This window comes from Podarcis pityusensis, assembly GCF_964106645.2.
Source record: "Podarcis pityusensis genome assembly, chromosome: 11".
Lineage (NCBI taxonomy): Eukaryota > Metazoa > Chordata > Lepidosauria > Squamata > Lacertidae > Podarcis > Podarcis pityusensis.
In genome coordinates, this window is record NC_138036.1 from 54,379,036 (window position 1) to 54,390,692 (window position 11,657).

At 43.2% G+C, this 11,657-nt stretch overlaps 1 long non-coding RNA gene across 1 annotated transcript in view; it reads left to right on the forward strand.

The window, feature by feature from the left end:
* LOC308458514 overlaps positions 1-11,173 on the forward strand; it is a 28,921-nt gene extending 17,748 nt beyond the window's left edge. Inside the window, exons 2-3 of the long non-coding RNA XR_013977508.1 lie at positions 1,368-1,869; positions 11,004-11,173. This is a non-coding gene — a long non-coding RNA (uncharacterized lncRNA). The remainder of the gene's footprint in view (positions 1-1,367; positions 1,870-11,003) is intronic.
* The last annotated feature ends 484 nt before the right edge of the window (positions 11,174-11,657 follow it).

An 11,657-nucleotide genomic window follows, 5' to 3' on the forward strand; every position in this document is an offset into this window, starting at 1 on the left:
CAACATTTCATGGACACTGAGTGTGCTCAGACCTAATAGCAGTGCTTTAGGACTACACCTAGCCCCCCCATCTTTTCTTTTTTTTAAAAAAATGTACTTCTGTATACCTTGGGATTCTCCCATGCCTCATTCTTGGGCCTGAACATCAAAAATAGAGGAAATGGTGAATGCTGGACCATGTTATATCCTTTAAGTGCTGGTGGGCATATGTGCTCCTAGGGCCCGGGTTTGTGTTCCAACACGTTTAACTTATTGTTGGGAATTTCAGCATCTGCTATTGTGGCCAGGTGCCAATGCCATTTTCTACACAACTAGTCAAGGTCCTTGAACCCTGTCCCTTTTGGAATCTGCCAAGAGAAAAGAGCACACCAAGAACTCTGGCCAATATACGTTTCAAAAGTGTGAGTGGTCCCTATTCGCAAATCAATAGTCAATTGTAACAAAAACTGATCCATCCAAAAGTATATATTCTGACAAGGATTACAAACTCAAATAGAGATTACAAACTCAAACTCATAAGGATATGTATAATACAATAATTCATTACAGTATTAAAAATAAGAGTTTATGAGTAGAGATGTTCATGTTAGTCCATAGTAAGATCTTAGTTTCAATCATTGAGCAGAAGTCAGAAGTCAATTATGGATCAGAAACCAGGACAGGGCCTTGTTTCGATGTATTCACCTTCATCAGCTAATTTTTAAGGGGTCGTGTAAGTTTGAAGAATTCGTATAAATATATTCTGTTATTTTCAACGTTTCTCAGAGATAACGACAAAGTGTGGGTAGATCAACATGTATCTTGAGCTTTTCTGTGTGTTTTTGAATCTGGACATCCTATAGAGACCCCATATGAACATAAGGAAAGCCTGCTGAATAAGGCCAGTGGACATCTTGTCTAGCCTACTGTTCTCACAGTGGCCAACTGGATGTCCATGGCATCTGCAATCATACCTTGATAAGAATCATGGCCTGATTATTGTGTGAGTCATCTCCCTTAGCTATCTTTCCAGCACTGAAATTCTCTTGCCTAGAAAGCATACCTGGACTACTACCTGGTGTGCAATTATACATAAACAAGTACCACAGGTTTCAGGGATCTATATGCCCATTAGAATCAGGGCTGACCTGGCCTGCTTCACAGCCTGAGCTGATGCAGAAAGTACCCCCCAAAGCCTCACTTATTGGGGTTGTGGCATGGTTTCCAGTGAGATCTCTCTGCTCCAAAGGATTCTGCTGCCCAAAGCAGCTGCTTCAACCTACCTCATGTGTGGGCTGGCCCTGATTTATATACACAGGATTGAAATCAGTGCAATTTACAACTGTGCCTGTACAATCCAATCTCACAGGTCTTCTTCCCCCCTTAAGGCAAGTGGCATCATCGTGCAGTTCAACAGACCTTTGACTCAAGTGATTATTTTTTTATTTTCACCAAGCATTGATCAATAACAGTCAAAACAAGCTTTCCCTGTACATCCTTCCAGAATAGCGATTACCAGCAGTTGTGAATCCTTGCTTCAAGCCACGAGAAATTAACTGCTCCTGCAGTTCTAAGAAACACAAAAGAGAAGCTTTCATACTAACAAATGAGAAACTTTTAAGTACATTCCATTTGAAAACTCATCACCTTTGCAGAGCATCCTAGCAACAAGTTGGGGTAAAGGCTTCTGAAGCAACAGAGGCAAATTGTTGAAATGTTCACATCTCAAAACGATACCAATTTGCACCTCTTCCCTTGGCATCTGCCATTATGATAAGATCAAAGAGAGGCGCTGACTCAGCACGCTGCAGGCTCCTTACGGATAATTGGTTCCCCTTCTTTTTCGGATTACATCATAGCAACTTGTGGAAGCAAGTACAGTATAACAAGGTAAATATGAAAATGTGCCTCTTCTCTTTGACTTATTTCATTTTCTCGTCCCTGTAGGCAGATTTTATTTAGAGGATTCCAGCATCAAAGGGATCTTTACAATTCAGAAAGGCATATGTGAAAGAACATGTAAAAGCCTGGGGAAGGCAGCCCAAAGCAGAGGTCTCCAGCTGCATGCACAATGATTCTATTTTGACCTTCAAATGAAAATACAGGGGCTGCAGCTTCTATCATGCGCCTTCTTATATGCACCGTTAAATTCTGCATGGCTGTTGTGTCCAGAGCTTCAAACCATGATTCCACACTGATATATTAGGTGGCTGCATGGTAGAAGCAGCTTCTGATAGGCTCAAGCTCCTTGCAGTTTGTATTCCTGTCAATGGGCACTGAAGAAAGATGAAGGCATGTAACCAAAACCCACCAAAATACATATAAACCAGGGCTGTGGAAAGTCTTGTGATCCACCCTGTGGCCCCAACCTGTGGCCTCTGAATTGGGCAAATTCACCTGTGCCACCATGGGAACAACCTGCCCCACCCAGTTCCAAGCAATTTGGGGGCAGGAGTATTTTAACATATGGTCAGGAGGAGGTGAGGGAAAGGGGAGAGGCTGTTTCTCTTCCACCTCTTCTAACCTACAGTAGGCAGGTTCGATCCTGTAGGGTACTGCTCCTTCACAAGTGTCTTCTCGGTATGCATGGAAACTATTCATGAAGGATCAGATCTTCCTGCTTTCCAGTTGGTAAGCAGAGGGTGGGGTGGGATTTCCTCCTGCAGGGTACCCAAAAGCTTCTCATAAAGGAGTGGTGACTGGCACTAGGTGTGATAAAGGTTAAGGACCCTTGGACGTTAAAGTCCAGGCAAAGGCAACTATGGGGTTGCAGCGCTCAAATCGCTTTCAGGCCAAGGGAGCCAGCGTTTGTCCACAGACAGCTTTTCCAGGTCATGTGGCCAACATAACTAAACTGTTTCTGGTGCAACAGAACACTATGACGGAAACACCATTTACCTTCCTGCTGCAGCCATACCTATTTAACTACTTGCACTGGTGTGCTTTCGAACTGCTAGGTTGGCAGGAACTGGAAGCTCACCCCGTTGCAGGGATTTGAACTGCTGACCTTCTGATTGAAAAGCACAAGAGCTTCAGTGGTTTGAACCACAACGCCACCCACATGCTATGCAGAATTGCATCTTCCCACTTATGATTGGATAGCCTTAACCAAACAGATAACTAAGAGATGGACAGGAAAGGACCCACTACATTTGGAGGCATCCTAAGATGCCTCCATCCACATGATCTCCCCCTCCTCTCAATAGGAAGAGATCCTGAGACCAGGGAGGGACTGGAAAGGAAGGTTTTCCTGCCTTGCCTGCCTCTCCTTCCTGCCTGATGCTTCACCCCAACAGCCGCAAATGGCTCTGGGCAATCCAACCCAATCCATAGCGATCTGTGTCTGTCTGAACCCAACTCATCCAATGCTCAAGTCCCTATTTGGTTCAGGCTTCAACTCAATCCAGTCCACAGCCCTTGTTTTCAATCAGCCTGTCTGCAACCTTATTTGAATGTAGACAGTTATCAGCACACACCTATTTCTTTTTTTAATCATCCATCATCCCACCACATGACATATACACAGTAGGCAATATCAGAAGAAACTCATTAGCAGAATATTGCTTCTTCATTGAAAATGGAGTTTCGTTGAAAGCCCTTGACAGCAGGGGTAGAAAAGGGGTTTTATGGAACGAGGGCAGCTGGGCCATAATCTGCCAGACACAAGATTGCCATTTTAAAAGGCACTTCAGAGCTCTTCTGTAACCACACTCTTCAGATAATTAACTTTCAGAACGTTTCATGGCTTCTCCTAAGCCATTAATGTCTGCTCGTTATATATGTATTTATATGAACAATTAAAACATTTCCTCTCCATCCATTTGACCACGCAAAGCTCTTTTGGGACTCGCACTGATACATTTTCCAGTGCATTTCACAAGTCTTTTAAAGATATTGTTTTCATTGTGGATGGTAATGGCTTGTCTCTTAGACTAGGAAAATGTTCGGTTTTAGAAAGCCATCAGGTTTCCATGCCAGGTTGCTAAACAGTTTGCAATTTGTTCAGTAGTGCTGCTACATTCCTTCCATCTTGAATGAATGCCTGCAGACTCTGCGATGTAGCCAATTCTCCCAGGTAGTTGCTCAGAGTATGAGAAACAAGGCTTGTTTGGGTGAAGTAATGCAGCCAACTGGGAACACTGATTAAAGTTTCACTTTGTAATTTTGTTGAGCCAACTCCCTGGAGTTATGTAACTATCGTCCAGTTGGTACCAGAGGACAATATTTCTGCGTAGCTAACCATGTAACGCCAGCTCCTCATTGGAACACACTGATGAATATGGACATTCCAGGCTCCGAGGGGCACAGAGAAGGCAGAACCTATATGAGAAATATCACATTAGCAACACAGCTGCAGGACTTCTGTAGCAAGGACTTTGACACGGTGGCGAAAGCAAGTCTTACACAGCAATGAGAGGAAAAGGTCAGTCAGATAATCCAGATAAATCCTCCGAATTATTGTTATCTACTCTGGAGTTAAGACCATTAAATGCAATTTGGAAGATAAACTGTTCCCATTTGAAAACATAGGCATCCATGCATTGAGTGAAAGGCAGTATCTGTGTATCTTTGACAACGGCTCTCAGGGCCTCGGATGATGCTCCCACCTCAATGAATCCACTGACCTTTTAGAAATGCCTGGCTGTTTCTTATACTGTGTTAGGTGACTGAGGAGGCCCCTCTGGAGAATGATAGGAAGTGAATAGGTTGGTCATGGATATTTTGTGAAATCTTATACATGTATTTTATCTATAATGCTTAAATGCTGTTCAGTCAGAGGGTGTCTCCATTGATCTGAGATGAGGAAACCACTGAGGTGAATAATAACTTCAGCGGAAGCTAGGTTTTCCTAACATCTTCATTTATTGCATGAATGCATATTTCCATTAAACTCTCCTATCTTCACTTTTCACAAAACTCTGACTATCATACACCACCTTTAAGGTAGCGTGGTTGAGGTTAACACCAGCTAATTCTTATCAACCAATATTGATTGATTAGAGTCCCATATAGGTTTGCGAAGGAAGAGCCATCACTTATGCAGATATTCAAAGTAATTTTTCTAAAAACGTATCACTGAGGATTTACATCTCCCAGTCAATGCAATTATGTCAATGACAAAATAGCCATTTAAGGAAGTAGTCTTATGTAGTCCTACAAAGCACTAAGAGCAGCTGCTAATGCTGAATATGCTACAGTCAGCCCCAAACCCAAACATTTTCTACTCAATAAAAAATGGCATGCTTGAATTCTGCTGTCCATCAGTCTTCATAGAGTTATTCAAATGGCAGGGAATGTGTAGGCCTGTCCCTACTGCTAAAGCCTACAAGTGCAGAGTACAGATTTGCTTCTGTACATACAAATCGTATTTCTAGAGGTTCGAATGAATATTGGATGGCTGAGAACAACGATAAAGGATGGGATCCCTTCTCCCAACCCTCCTAATGTTCACTGTTCAGCCTCTTAAAATTGTTGATGTCTAGCCTTTAAAGCATGATTCTAAAGGCCAATCTACATGTTCTGTCACTCCTGGTTTGTTGTTTTGTTTTTATGTGTGCTTAGACAGACCATCAATACTTTGATGAAAAAGCAGCCCCAGGTTTGGAGGATGCTCCCAATCCAGATCAAGGTCCAGTGCCAGTTTCCTGCTTAAAATCCACCATTGTGATTTGCCCCCAAATACTTCATTTATTGCAAATAGCATCCTTTGGGGAAGGGTGGAATCATCTGGAAGTGATTGTGTGCAGGGGGTTGAAATCAGATTGGTAGCAGGTTCCAGATCAGGCATAGGCAAACTCGGACCTCCAGATGTTTTGGGACTACAACTCCCATCATCCCTAGCTAGCAGGACCAGTGCTCAGGGATGATGGGAGTTGTAGTCCTAAAACATCTGGAGGGCTGAGTTTGCCTATGCCTGTTCCAGATTATAGCTGCATGGGTGACTCCCCCCCCAATAACCCCTCTATATCATCATTATTATCATTATCATTATTGATGATGATGATAATAATACATACTACACATTTAAGATAATGTGATGTGAAGCCCTTGGGAACCTGGTAGAGGTTTTCGGGTCGCGTGGAGCTTGTGTATATGAGAAGCTGCTAGCACACAAAGGGTTCATTTTTTCGGATATCTGTACTCAACATGCAAAGGTTGGAGGTAGTATGGTGATGGAGGCACCATATCAAGGCTTCACTTCTGCTGCTACAAGTCTGTGCCTTGCATGTGTGAACATTGTTTTAGAGGACATTTTCAATGGGAAGATTCACTGGGCTACTTTGAACAACTTTGAGATGCTTAGGGTCAATAGCAGAATTGCTTGGCTTCTGAAATCAGGCAGACTAGCCCGGATCCATCTAGTGCAATAATCCCCCCACTTTTTAGCAATGCAAAGAAAATCCAAAAACATCTTTAAGTCCAGGGTACCTGCAATTCCAAAGTTCTCCTGTTTCTCTCGTTGCCTTTTTCCAGATCTTCTCCCCTCTAACTAGCCTTGGGGCTGAATGCCAAAGTTCATGCTCCAGCTGAGAAACAGCTGTGTTTTGGAGGGCAATATTCCCTCTAACATCAATTTTCTTTCCCAGTTTGGATACCTGGCTGATATTAGTTCTGCTGTGATGAATTACTATGACTTCAAGAGTACGTATGGGAACTCTGGTGTTGTGCCACCATATTAACAATGGATTCCAAGCAGCACGTTGCCTCTTACCAAATAATTCAGGGCACCAGCAACGTGCCCAGAAGTCCATTAAGTTTTGTTTGTTTGTCATCTTTTATAGTCCATCAAAATTGTCTTAAAATATAATGGTTTTGCATCTAGGCAATTTGGATCTACATTATGTAGAATCCTTGGACAATCTAGCCAATAAAGATTCACTTTTTTGCTCGGCCGTGGGCATTAATAGTTGTTGACTTTGGGCAAGTCACTTCAGCAAACAGGAAGAAAAGTTGACCTACTTATTCACAGGTTTGCTGTAAGGACAATGAGATGAACTATAAAGGACATTGTACAGTGGTACCTCGGGTTACATATGCTTCAGGTTACAGACTCTGCTAACCCAGAAATAGTACCTCGGGTTAAGAACTTTGCTTCAGGATGAGAACAGAAATTGTGCTCTGGCGGTGTGGCAGAAGCAGGAGGCCCCATTAGCTAAAGTGGTGCTTCAGGTTAACAACAGTTTCAGGTTAAGTACGGACCTCTGGAACAAATTAACCCGAGGTACCACTGTTTTGGCCATGGACTGCAGAACTGTTTAAAATATTGGAGAACATATTGCACATATTATTCATTTCATTTATTTATTTAACAATATTTGTGTTAAGTTTTGGGGAGCATCTGTTGCGGGCACCTACATATTTGGGAACGTCTCCTTATTTTGAACTGCCTGGTTACTTTGACATGGCCCATCGGGGCAAAGCAGATACTTTAGATTCCTTCACTCTGTTTCCATCCTGTTTATTTGCATTTCTGAGTTATTTCCAGGCAAAAATATGAGAAGAGACCCTGCCTTCAATCATAAAGTTTCCAACCTCATTCTGCTGGGCATTCAGAGAATGATTACTTTGGCAACGAGGATACGATTATGTTGAATCTGGCAATGTATAATACAGTGCTGGATTTTGACAGAGTTGTTTGAACATGTGCTGCTGTTCTGTGGTTTTATTTTATGAATCCAGGAGTCACAGACGAATAAGGAGGAAGATATGGCAAGACTTCATTGACCGGCAGCAGAGAGGTTATGGTTGCATAGGATGTGTGATCCAACAGTGTGTGGCCCAGGGACAGTGGCTTGGGAGGCACTTCAGCCTCTGGGCCTGCTGTTCCTCTCCCCAATACAGTGGTACCTCAGTTTTCAAACAGCTTAGTTCACGGACAACTTGGAACCCGAACACTGCAAAACCAGAAGTAGGTGTTCCGGTTTTTGAACTTTATTTTGGAAGCCAAACGTGCTCCGTTTTGCATCCCCCTGTGTTCCCTGTTGCGCTGCTAATTTGCGTCCCCCTGTGTTTTCTGTTGTGCTGCTAATTTGCGTCCCACCCCCACCCCCTGATTGTAATTCAAGCCTTCCGCTTCCGATTGCAGTGTTCTGAGGTGATATTTGGAGCTTATATTTGGTGCTTTTGTTTTTGCTATTTATTTTGCGCTTTTTGTTTTGAGACTTTTTCAGTTAATTTGTTTTTGTGACTGTGTGGATCCCAGTTCAGCTATTGATTGATTGATTGATTGATTGATTGTGTGACTGCAGAAATGGATAAAAGCCCCCCCATCCAAACAATGACTATCATCAGTACAGGTGAGAATTTTTTTTAATTTTAATTTTTATCATCTACAATACTGTTTTATTTATTTTATAGTAAAGTACGTTGATTATTGCTTTCATTTTATGGATCAGTGGTCTTGCTAGATAGTAAAATTCATGTTAAATTACTGTTTTAGGGGTTGTTTTTAAAAGTCTAGAACGGATTAATCTGTTTTGCATTACTTTCTATGGGAAAGTGTGCCTTGGTTTTGGAATGCTTTGGTTTTGGAACAGACTTCCGGAATAGATTAAGTTTGAGAACCAAGGTACCACTGTATACTCCTTTGCCAACAATGGAGATCTCCAACTAGATACATGTGCCCTACAAGATGTCAGCAGCACAATTAGGAGCATGGTCTCACTGCCCCCCACCCCCACCCCCACCCCCCGCTTTCTACATGTAGCTTCTGTGCATGGCAGACAATTGAATAGGGCTAGTGTTTCAAATACAAGAATGCAATATCAGAGCAACTCAGTATGCATTATAGAGTGCATTGTATGATTAACATCTCTTTCTAAAACTAATCACACCAAATAAGACCAGCAGCACTTCTTTGGCTCGTTTGCTTCTTCAGCCTCCGGGTTACAACCAGAAAGCAAACAGGCTTTTACAATGCCTGGCATCACAAGGCAACACATCTGAGTTCAAGTACAAAACAATGTTGCTTGAAGTTAATCAGGAGCACAGCAAAATAATGAGAGGCACCCGTTCCAGGCTTCTGCAGCTAACTCATTTGCTTCCAATATTGTTATGACTGCAGGTCATTGGATGTTGTCTCAGACAGACACAGTATGCTAAAATCTAGCAGTGATGAGAATGGATATGGATAGACAAACACGCATGGAAAACTGAAAATTAAAAACAAATAACTACCCTGCTGCCACATGGCTGCCCTCGCACCACAAAATGATTCCAATAGCTGTAAGCTTAGATACTTCACAAGTTTCCAAGGTTGTTTCCTATCCATTGTGCATGTGTGTTGAAATCTGCTTCCTGCAGGAACATTTCTCCTAATACCAAGAGGAAGAATTATAAAATGATGGAGCTGTCAGCCCTTATTACTCACAGTGCTGATTAACTTCTGGCAACTTTCTTTTAAAAATGTAAGGTTTCTGGTTTCACTGCAAGGGGGGGACCCAAATGTTTCTAGCGTCTGCTGTCTTTCTCGTTCAATATTTATCAAGAGCCTAACTTGTATTTTCCCACTACACTTTTTAAAAATGAGTATGTTGGGATTGCTTTTCAATTGTGCTCAACATGATGCTTTTGAATAATGTGCTATTTGGATAGGGAAGAAGTGACCAAATGCATGTTGGATACAGAATGTAGGGCCACATCCATCTTTAATTTGTCTAGGTATTATTAGCTGAACTCTCTCTGTTCAAATTTGACTCTTTGGTGTCACCTCGGATAAAGGACTACATTAAACAGCTTGGGAGGGAAGCTAAGCTATTCCTCCAAGGGACCACTTGGATGTGCAGAGGAGCCTGCCTGCTGTTCCCTTTGAAAATGTGTGCCAGAATGCTGCATGCGAGCTATGGACCCTCTTTGTTGTTGTCATCCATATGTCTCAAGAGAAAACTGAGTAGGCCTCAAGGGGTGAAGTGTAACCATGTAACCATGTCTTAGTAGCACCTAAGTGACCTTGGCAGTGTATATGGGGGTCCTGGGCTGCCCAGATGACAAGACCCCCATCTCAACCTTACTAATGTGGTCCAAAGCTAAGCAGAGCAATACATTTGGCACCTGCTTACCTGGAAGGAGGTGTGCAAGGCACCATCTAACCCAGGGGTCAGCAAACATTTTCAGCAGGGGGCTGGTCCACTGTCCCTCAGACCTGGGGGGCGGACTATTTTTTTGGGGGGGGATGAATGAATTCCTATGCCGCACAAATAACCCAGAGATGCATTTTAAATAAAAGGACACATTCTACTCATGTAAAAACACGCTGATTCCCGGACCGTCCGTGGGCCGGATTGAGAAGGCAATTGGGCTGGATCCGGCCCCTGGGCCTTAGTTTGCCTACCCATGATCTAACCATCTTAGGGATGTGGGTGGGGCTGTGGTTTAAACCACTGAGCCTTGCTGATTGGCTTGCTGATTGGAAGGTCGGCAGTTCGAATCCCCGCGACGGGGTGAGGTCCCGTTGTTCTGTCCCAGCTCCTGCCAACCTGGCAGTTCAAAAGCACGCCAGTGCAAGTAGATAAATAGGTACCACTATGGCAGGAAGGTAAACGGTGTTTCCGTGCCCTCTGGTTTCCATCACGGTGTCCCATTGTGCCAGAAGTGGTTTAGTCCTGCTGGCCACATGACCTGGAAAGCTGTCTGTAAACAAACGCCGGCTCCCTTGGCCTGAAAGCGAGATGAGTGCCGCAACCCCATAGTCGCCTTTGACTGGACGTAACCGTCCAGGGGTCCTTTCCTTTCCCCCCTATGTCATCAAACCATTTCTTAACCCTTTCTTAAGTTTAAAAACCATGAGTGTAGATCCGCCCACAGTAAACATTTGAGATTATTATTACCCTATCCTGTGCTATTTTTCTAGAAAAAGGGGTGCCTTTACTGGACCTAACCATCCAGGGGTCCTTTACCTTTTACCTTTACCTAACCATGTTAACGACGCCACTCTGGATTTGTGTAGGGTTTACTTAGCCTTTTCTTGTCTCGAAGGTATCCCACAAGGCAGTGGAAGTTTAGAATCAGAGTTTTCCTTCTTTTAGATGGACTACCTCCCCAGGTTGATGAGTCCCATCTGCCCATCATTTCCCTCTACAGCACATGCAGAAACCGCCTTCTTGATGTTTGGAAACACTATTGGTCTCATCTCCTGAAGCCTGCCTTCGCATGCAGGGGAAGTCTCTAACTCAACAAGGGTTTGTCATGTAAGTCATTTTGTGACCATCTGTGGTGAAAACTGGTCTATAAATATTGGAAATAAATAAAAATGAATTCCATGGGTCGTGTGTGTGTGTGTGTGTGTGCATACATAGACAGTCTTAGTTTAATCGCAGGGAACATTTTGGTAGGGAACATTTCTTGAATCCTCAGATAATGGTGAATTTGCCATTCTTTAATGGGCTTCAAAGCTAATATGTAATACCTGAGTAATTTTGAAAATATAATTTATGGCACATGTTAAATACAAAAGGAACACAGGTGGTGCTGTGGGTTAAACCACAGAGCCTAGGACTTGCCAATCAGAAGGTCGGCGGTTCAAATCCCTGCAACCGGGTGAGCTCCCGTTGCTCGGTCCCTGCTCCTGCCAACCTAGCAGTTCAAAAGCACATCAAAGCGCAAGTAGATAAATAGGTACCGCTCCGGTGGGAAGGTAAACGGCGTTTCCGTGCCCTGCTCTGGTTCGCCAGAAGCGGTTT